This window comes from Muntiacus reevesi, chromosome 6, assembly GCF_963930625.1.
Source record: "Muntiacus reevesi chromosome 6, mMunRee1.1, whole genome shotgun sequence".
In the NCBI taxonomy this organism is placed as follows: domain Eukaryota; kingdom Metazoa; phylum Chordata; class Mammalia; order Artiodactyla; family Cervidae; genus Muntiacus; species Muntiacus reevesi.
Window position 1 is genome coordinate 50,647,556 of NC_089254.1, and position 10,702 is coordinate 50,658,257.

A 10,702-nucleotide genomic window follows, 5' to 3' on the forward strand; every position below is an offset into this window, starting at 1 on the left:
CACTGGTCATAACAAACACCCCCTTCCAACAACACAAGAGAAGACTCTATACATGGACATCACCCAATGGCCAACACTGAAATCAGATTGATTATATTCTTTTACCCAAAGATGGAGAAGCTCTAACAGTCAGAAAAAAACAAGACCGGGAACTGACTGTGGCTCAGGCCATGAACTCCTTATTGCCAAATTCAGACTTGAAGAAAGTAGGGAAAACCACTAGACCATTCAGGTATGACCTAATCAAATTCCTTATGATTATACAGTGGAAGTGGCAAGTAGATTCAAGGGATTAGATCTGATAGAAAGAGTGCCTGATGAACTATGGACAGAGGTTCGTGACATTGTACAGGAGACAGGAATCAAGAACATCCCCAGGAAAAAGAAATGCAAAAAAGCAAAATGGCTGTCTGAGGAGGCCTTACAAATAGCTGTAAAAAGAAGTGAAGTGGAAAACAGAGAAAAGGAAAGATATACCCATTTGAATGCAGAACTCCAGAGAATAACAAGGAGAGATAATAAATCCTCCCTTAGTGATCAGTGCAAAGAAATAGAGGAAAATAATAGCATGGGAAATACTAGAGATCTCTTCAAGAAAATTAGAGACACCAAGGGAACATTTCATGCAAAGATAGGCTCAATAAAGGACAGAAATGGTATGGACCTAACAGAAGCAGAAAATATTAAGAAGAGGTGACAAGAATACACAGAAGAACTCTACAAAAAAATCTTCAAGACCCAGATAGTCACAAAGGTATGAACACTCACCTAGAGCCAGACATCCTGGAATGTGAAGTCAAGTGGGCCTTAGGAAACATTATTATGAACAAAGCTAGAGGAGGTGATGGAATTCCAGTTGAGTTATTTCAAATCCTAAATGATGATGCTGTGAAAGTGCTGCACTCAATATGCCAACAAATTTGGAAAACTCAGCAGTGACCACAGGACTGGAAAAGGTCAGTTTTCATACCAATTCCAAAGAAAGGCAATCCCAAAGAATGCTCAAACTACCACACAGTTGCACTCATCTCACACGCTAATAAAGTAATGCTCAACATTCTCCAAGCCAGGCTTCAGCAATATGTGAAACATGAACTTCCAGATGTTCAAGCTGGTTTTAGGAAAGGCAGAGGAACAAGAGATCAAACTGGTAACATACACTGGATCATCAACAAAGCAAGATAGTTCCAGAAAAACATCTATTTCTGCTTTATTGACTATGCCAAAGTTTTTGAGTGTGTGGATCACAATAAACTATAGAAAATTCTGAAAGAGATGGGAATACCAGACCACCTGGCCTGCCTCTTGAGAAATCTGTATGCAGGTCAAGAAGCAACAGTTAGAACTGGACATAAAACAACAGACTCGTCCCAAATAGGGTAAGGAGTATGTCAAGGCTGTATATTGTCACCCTACTAATTTAACTTATATGCAGAGTACATCATGAGAAATGCTGGGCTGGATGAAGCACAAGCTGGAATCAAGATTGCCAAGAGAAATATCAATAACCTCAGATAAGTGAAGAACTAAATAGCCTCCTGATGAAAGTGAATGAGGAGAGTGAAAAAGTTGGCTTAAAACCCAAGATTCAGAATACTAAGATCATGGCATCTGGCCCCATCACTTCATGGCAAATAGATGGGGGAACAGTGAGATTTTATTTTGGGGGGCTCCAAAATCACTGCAGATGGTGATTGCAGCCATGAAATTAAAAGATGCTTACTCCTTGGAAGGAAAGTTATGACCAACCTAGATAGCATATTAAAAAGTCTAGTCAAGGCTATGGTTTTTCCAGTAGTCATGTATGGATGTGAGAGTTGGACTCTAAAGAAAGCTGAACACCTAAGAATTGATGCTTTTGAACTGTGGTGTGGGAGAAGACTCTTGAGAGTTCCTTGGACTGCAAGGAGATCCAACTAGTCCGTCCTAAAGGAGATCATCCCTGAATATTCACTGGAAGGACTAATGCTGAATCTGAAGCTCCAGTAGTTTGGCCACCTGATGCAAAGAACTGACTCATTTGAAAAGACCCTGATGCTAGGAAAGATTGAAGGCAGAAGGAGATGGGGCCGACATAGAATGAGATGGTTGGATGACATCGCTGACTCAATGGACATGAGTGGACAGGGAGGCCTGGCGTGCTGCAGTCCATGGGGTTGGAAAGAGTCAAACATGACTGAGTGACTGAACTGAACTGAGAATTTTCCACAGTTTGTTGTGATCCACACAATCAAAGGCTATAGCATAGTCAATGAAGCAGAAGTAGATATTTTTCTGGTACTCCGTTAATATCTCCATGGTCCAGCAAATGTTGGCAATTTGATTTCTGGTTCCACTGCATCTTTGAAACCCAGAATATATACATGGAAAGTCTCAGTTTATGTACTGCCGAAGCCTAGCATGAAGGATTTGGGGCATAAATTACTGGCATGTGAAATGAATCCAGTCGTATGATAGCTGGAATATTCTTTAGCATTGCCCTTTGTTGGGACTGAAATGAAAATTGACATTTTCTAGTCCTGTTGCCACTGCTGAGTTTTCCAAATTTGCTGATATATTGAGTAGAGCAGTTTAACATTGTTATCTTTTAGCATTTTAAATAGCTCATGTGGAATGTGACCGCCTCAACAGGCTTTGTTCTTAGTAATGCTTCCTAAGGCTCCCTTGTCTTCACACTCCAGTATGCCTGGCTCTAGGTAAGTGACCATACTTCGTGCTTATCTGGGTCATTAAAACCTTTCGTGTGTAGCTCTTCTGTGTATTTTTGCCACCTCTTCTTAATCTCTCTGCTTCTGTTAAGTTCTTATCATTTCTATACTTTATCATGTCCATCCTTGTTGAAATATTCCCTTGTTATCTCTAATTTTCTTGAAGAGATCACTAGTCCTTGCCATTCTATTCTCAACTATTACATTACATTGTTATTCTAAGAAGGCCTTCTTATCTGTCCTTCAGTTCAGTCGATCAGTTGTGTCCAGCTCTTTGCAACCCCATGGAGTGCAGTATACCAGGGCTGTCTGTCCATCACCAACTCCCAGAGTTTACTCAAACCCTTGTCCATTGAGTCAGTGATGCCATCCAACCATCTCATCCTCTGTCATCACCTTCTCCTCCTGCCTTCTCTCTTTCCCAGCATCAGGGTCTTTTCCAGTGAGTCAGCTCTTCGCATCAGGGTGCCAAAGTATTGTCGTTTCAGCTTAAGCATCAGTCCTTCCAATGAATATTCAAAACTGATTTCCTTTAGGACGGACTGGTTGGATCACTTTGCAGTCCAAGAAACTGTCAAGAGTCTTCTCCAACACCATGGTTCAAAAGTATCAATTCTTCGGTGCTCAGCTTTCTTTATGGTCCAACTCTCACATCCATACATGACTACTGAAAAAATCATAGCTTTGAGTAGACGGACCTTTGTTGGCAAAGTAATGTCTCTGCTTTTTACTATCTGTCTAGGTTTACTATCTAACTTTACTTCCAAGGAGTAAGCGTCTTTTATTTCCATTACTGCAATCACCATCTGCAGTGATTTTGGAAACCTAAAAAACAAAGTCTGCCACTGTTTCCATTGTTTCCCCATCTATTTGCCATGAAGTGATGGGACCAGATGCCATGATCTTAGTTTTCTGAATCTTGAGTTTTAAGCCAACTTTTTCACTCTCCTCTTTCGCTTTCATCAAGAGGCTTTTTAGTGCTTCTTCGCTTTCTGCCATAAAGGTGGTGTTATCTGCATATCTGATGTTATTGATATTTCTTCTGGCAATCTTGATTGCAGTTTTGTGCATCATCCAGTCCAGAATCTCTCATGATGCATATAAGTTAAATAAGCAGAATGACAATATAAAAACCTTGACGTACTCCTTTCCCGATTTGGAACCAGTCTGTTGTTCCATGTCCAGTTCTAACTGTTGCTTCCTGACCTGCATACAGATTTCTTAGGAGGCAGGTCAGGTCTGGTATTCTCATCTCTTGAAGTATTTTCCACAGTTTGTCGTGATCCACAGAGTCAAAAGCTTTGGCATATTCAATAAAGCAGAAATAGATGTTTTTCTGGAACTCTCTTGCTTTTTTGATGATCCAGAGGATGTTGGCAATTTGATTTCTGGTTCTTCTGCCTTTTCTAAAACCATCTTGAACATCTGGAAGTTCATGGTTCACGTATTGTTGAAGCCTGGCTTGGAGAATTTTGAGCATTACTTTACTAGCGTGCAAGATGAGTGCAATTGTGTGGTAGTTTGAGCATTCTTTGGGATTGCCTTTCTTTGGGATTGGTATGAAAACTGACCTTTTCCAGTCCTGTGACCACTGATGAGTTTTCCAGATTTGTTGGCATATTGAGTGCAGCATTTTCACTGCATCATCTTTCAGGATTTGAAATAGCTCAACTGGAATTTCATCACCTCCACTAGCTTTGTTTGTAGTGATGCTTTCTAAGGCCCACCTGACTTCACATTCCAGGATGTCTGGCTCTAGGTGAGTGATCACACCATGTAATTATCTGGGTCGTGAAGATCTTTTTTGTACAGTTCTTCTGTGTATTCTTGCCACCTCTTCTTAATATTTTCTGCTTCTGTCAGGCCCATGCCATTTCTGTCCTTTATTGAGCCTATCTTTGCATGAAATGTTCCTTTGGTGTCTCTAATTTTCTTGAAGAGATCTCTAGTCTTTCCCATTCTGTTTTTTTCCTCTATTTCTTTCATTGATTGCTGAGGAAGGAATTCTTATCTCTCCTTGCTATTCTTTGGAACTCTGCATTCAATGGGAATATCTTTCCTTTTCTCCTTGAGTTTTCACTTCTCTTCTTTTCACAGCTATTTGTAAGGCCTCCTCAAACAACCATTTTGCCTTTTTGCATTTCTTCTCCATGGGGATTGTCTTGATCCCTGTCTTCTGTACAATGTCACGAACCTCCATCCATAGTTCATCAGGCACCCTGTCTATCAGATCTAGTCCCTTAAATCTATTGCTCACTTCCACTGTATAAGCATAAGGGATTTGATTTAGGTCATACCTGAATGGTCTATTGGTTTTCCCTACTTTCTTCAATTTAAGTCTGAACTTGGCAATAAGGAGTTCATGAACTGAGCTACAGTCAGCTCCTGGTCTTGTTTTTTCTGACTGTATATAGCTTCTCCATCTTTGGCTGCAAAGAATATAGTCAATCTGATTTCAGTGTTGACCATCTGGTGATGTCCATGTATAGAGTCTTTTCTTGTGTTGTTGGATGAGGGTGTTTGCTATGACTAGTAGTATATAAAATGGGAATTTGAAATATATTTCCAGGAGACTGTGGACTTGTTAGCCTAAATTATTTCTCTAGTTCAAATGAGATATATGAAGCATGGATATGTAATCAGTTAAAATTTAAAAATGACTGGGCTGAGGTCAAACTGTGTACTTAGTAGACACTTGTTTATTTGTCGTTTGACATAGACAAGAAGACGTGGAATTAAAAAGAAATGACACTGCTACCAGCCATTGACAAAAGGTTTGATACTTTTTGCAAAGAAGTACTGGTACAATAGTCAGCATAGGACAGCGTACAACAGACACAACATGCACAAAGTCAGCAGATTCAAGAAGTTCTAGGTTTTCTCATTCTGGTCAGTCTTATCAATAGGAGGCTGACAATATTACTGCTATTTACATATTGGTACCACACTGGCATGGATTTGCATAATGTATTGAGGCTCTATGCTCCAGAGAGTTGCATTGTAACATATTGGTGCTTAATGAACTCTGAAAAAATTGATTTTCCACAGAGTAAATTAAGGAATGCATTATAGCTGTTAAAGCAATCTTAAGGGAAATCCGAAGCTTCCACTGCAGCACCATGCTTAGTAAGTAATAAATTACATGTTATACTTATTTGCCTTAATTCATGCTAATTTTGTCCAATTAATGTATCACAGTAATTCAGAAGCCTGTCACAGGAGAGCTAATTATTTATTGGATTTTTGTGTTCAGCTCCCTAGGAGTCTACTAGCAAACAAACTTGCGACTGTCTTTCTCTTAGGTCCATGGTGACATTCTTATGTCTTACTGTGGGGAAGTTAGATTCTTCCTTCTTTCTCAGGTTTTAAAAATGAATTATGGTGTATCTGAGTCAGATTCTTATTTTTTGATTGGTGAAATAGTTTCACAACCTGCCACTCTCTTAGGATAAGACCTACTATTTTCCCTATCAACATGGTTCTGCTGAAGAGTCTGTATATTTCAGAGTTCTCACTAAGAAAAAAGACATTTTTATTTGTTCATGTTAAAAAATTCTACTTATTATGGGTATGTCTGTCTTTCACCCAAAGTGAATTGGAAAAGTGACATAGTGAACTGGACAATTTCACCAGAGGTTCCCATTTGGGGCCACAGTTCTGTCTTTTCGAGCATTCCATTGGATTTTCTGGATACTAGTGTTATTCTCTTCACTCTGCAGGATCTTGGTTCTAAATCTTAAAAGGCCACATGCAGTGTTCTAGAAGTACTGTTTAGGGAAAAAATCAAATCTAATTCGCAATAGCAATCTAAATCCACTTTGCAAATATAGTTTTTTTATTTTACTGTGTGGTACACTGTTAATTCACAAGCCCTCCAGATGAATTACTATGAGATTAATACGCACAATTCATACCTATAAATAATGTGGCGGTTGCTAAATAATTTGTACACCATGATAAGAGACAGACATCAGAGTCAAAAGAGCAGTGCTTTACCAGCTGGGAAATGTTCACTGTTTTCTGGGATTCTGACAAACCCACACATTTGCAGACAGCTATTTGTAGAGGGTGAGAAACATTTGATCTCTTATTTTTCTCCCTCCTATAAGCATCAGGAGAGCACTTGTCTGCTGATTACCATCTTCCAGCCAAATGAAAAAAAAAATACCACTCTTTTAAATACATAAATGTAGAATGATATTTACCAGCAAGTTCTATCACAATTATCAGCAGCACTTGAGACACACTTGCCAAGGTGTTTAAATGTTTACCTTGACAACTGTCTTTAATTTGATGAGGAAAAATGATGACATCTTTTTGTTCCATCAGTTTATACTAACCTGTTTGCCCATAAGCAATAGAGTATATGAGGATCAGCAGATTTCTCCAAACTGTACAGTTATACACCTTTGTATACGATGACTTCAAAAGAAATTGCCACCTACTATATAATGTTATTTTTCACCTCCTCAGTTTTTTTTTTTTTTGTTTGTTTGTTTAATGACTCATTCAAAACCAGAAATACATTTCTGGGTTTTTGCTTTCTCTCTTTTACATATGGCATTAACATTTCAGCCATTTTTTCTTTCTGTTATTTTTAAACTATAGTTTATAAGATTAAATTAACCTGGTTAATTTCCTGGTCATTTCCTGGTTCCTTATAGGAAAGTCCTTCAGCCAATGACATTACTTCTTCTTTTTTTTTTATGACATTACTTCTTGCAAAAATGAATTTTCAACTGCAGCTTCACCCTTTGTAAACTTTGACCAAATTTAGAATAGAATAGTAATATCTAGTTTATTACTGAGTAGAAGTCCTCCAAAGAAAATGCAGATATAAGTCTTGTGTTGGTTATTTCGTATGTACTCCAGTACCCTCTAATGTCTAATTTGTCCCAACATATACTACCCTACTGCCCAACATTGAGGACTTGGCATTGTTTAAATTGTCTCTGTTTTACTTTCATTAATTTTTATTCAAATATAATTACTTTACAATGTTGTATTATTTTCTCCTGTTCAGCCAGTGAATCAGCCATCATACACATCATACACATCATCCATATACACCCATATACATATACTCCCTCCCTCTTGCATTTCCTTCCTGTGCAGGTCATCACAGTGCGTTAAGCAAAGTTCCTTGTGCTATACAGTATGTTCTCACTAGTTATCTATTTTACACATAATATTAATAGTGTGTATGTATCAATCTCAATCATCCAATCTCTCCCACACTCACCCATATGTTTGTCCTCTACATCTGTGTCTCTATTTCTGCTTTGCATATAACATCACTCATGCCATTTTTCTAGATTCTACATATATACATTAATATATTAATACAACATTTGTTTTTCTAACTTACTTCACTCTGTATGATAAACTCCAGGTCCATCTACATCTGTACAAATAACCCAATTTTTATGGCTGTGATATTCCATTGTGTACATGTAATACATCTTTATCATTCCTCTGCTGATGAACCTTTAGGTTGCTTCCATGTCCTGGCTATTGTAAATAGTGCTGCAATGAACATTGGGGTGCATCTTTTTTGAATTACAGTTTTCTTTGGGTATACGCCCAGAAGTGGAATTGCTGTTTCATATGGTAGTTCTATTTTCAGTTTTTTAAGGAAATTTCATACTGTTTTCCATAATGGTTGTATCAATTTACACTCCCACCAACAGTGTATAAGGGTTTCCTTTTCACCACTTCCTCTCCAGTATTTATTGTTTGTAGATTTTTTGATGATGGCCGTTCTGACTAATGTGAAATGATACCTCATTGGCTTTTGATTTGCATTTCTCTGATAATTAGTGATGTTGAGAATCTTTTCAAGTGTTTGTTAGCTGTCTGTATATCTTATTTGGAGTAATGTCTGTTTAGATTTTATGGCCATTTTTTGACTGGGTTGTTGGTTTTTTGTTTTTGTTTTTTGATATGAACTGCATGAGCTGCTTGTATAATTTGGAGATCGATCCTTTATCAGTTGTTTCATGTGCAAATATTTTCTCCCATTCTGAGGATTGTCTTTTCATCTTGTTTATGATTTTCTTTGCTCTGCAAAAGCTTTTACATTTAATTAGGTCCCATTTGTTTGTTTTTGTTTTTATTTTCATTATTCTAGATGGTGGGTCAAAAAAAATATCTTGCTGTAACTTATGACAAAGAGTGTTCTACTTATATTTTCCTCGTAGAGTTTTGTAGTGTCTGGCCTTATATTTAGTTCTTTAATACATTTTGAGTTTATTTTTGTGTATGATGTTAGAGAGTGTTCTAATTTCATTCTTTTATAAGTAGCTATCCAGTTTTCTCAGCAATACTTACTGAAAAGACTGTCTTTTCTCCATTGGATATTCTTGCCTCCTTTGTCATAGATTAGGTGACCTAGGTGCATGGATTTATCTCTGGGCTTTCTGTTGTATCCCTGATCTGTATTTCTGTTTTTGTGCCAGTACCATGCTGTCTTGAGGGTGGAAATGTCTGTTTTTTAATGCAAGATTTACACTTTTGTCTTCTCACTTCAGTCTTTGTATATACTTGCTTTCCATCAATTAATATTGTGACACTAAAATTCTGAGTCCTGACCAAATGCTAATGGAAATGATTAAAATTCAACCTAATCAGCTCTGTGCATTTGAAATTAGATTGCTTCTTTTCTGATTCTTAAACATCTTAGGACATTAGTAGGCTAAGCTGGGCCAGGTCTAGGATCTGTGTATATTCAGCCTTGTTGGAGGAAAGTCTGGCATCCAGGATCTTCTCACTATGGGTTTCTTGAACTCAGATGAGAGTTTGTCCTGTGTTTACAAGTTCCCTCCCTTAGTGTTTTGACTTAGCCCTACTTGGCTTGGTTGGGAGACAGTCACTCTGAGACACGTGTGAGGTGGGGATGCAGTACATGGTGTTGGTGAGGGGCTCAGCTAGGACCATATCAGATTCTGTTCGGTCCCAGAATCTCCTTGGGTCTGAACTACTTCACCAATAAAGCATGGTCAGTCAGAGCAAATAATCATCACTAAATTTCCAGGTGTGATGTCTTGTTTTACTCCGAGTTTAATCTAAGAAACACAAGTGATGACAGGCCTTAATGGGCAAAAGCAGAACTCTTCCTGTCCTGTGGAGTCAGGCCAAGATCCAAGAAAGGATGACAAAAGCCCAAAGACTTCCCTCTCCCTGAACTCTCTTAAATATGGAAAGAAAGAATTTCATCAGTTTTATTTGACAAACTGAGCTACACCTTGTTCTTTCTTGGATCAAGCTACCCGAGGTAGTAGATTATTATCTGTTCCATTTTTAGTAACACTTGGAGTTTTAGAACTTAAACATTTTTGTACCCCAGAGTTTAAGATAATGGTGACACATGGATAACATATATCCATCATTGCCCACTCCCTCTCCAGTCAGCCAGGCTGTGTTCTGAGAGCTCTGTACCTCTATGAGGCTGGCCAATGTGTCCAAATCCATCCTAAGAGGAATCCCAGACTTTGTTACTAGTTGTGAGACCCTTATTCTCTCTCTTTTGTGTATTATGGTTCACACGCCATCCACAAAGAAAAAACAACTAGGAATCACAGAGAAGTCAAATTCTGCTGACGTGCTATGGAAACTTTAAAAATAATAAATCTATTTTAAGCAAGATCCTGTGCTTTTTGTTCTTTAATGTGAAGCTATACTTTTCATATGTTATGTTGTCAAAATTTTTATATCATTAAATCTACTGTGAAAACAACATTTTAAAGATTTTAATTAATTTTCAATCTTGCTGTATTGCAAAAATATCTTTTCCATTACAGTTTATCTCAGGATATTGAATATAGTTCTCTGTGCAGTAGGACCGTGTCATTATCTATTCTATGTATAATAGTTTGCATCTACTAACTCCAAACTCCAGTCCATCTCTCCTCCTGTCCCCTTAGCAGCTACAAGTCTGTTCTCTATGTCTGTGAGTCTTATTTCTGTTTCATATTCATTTGTATCATATTATAGAT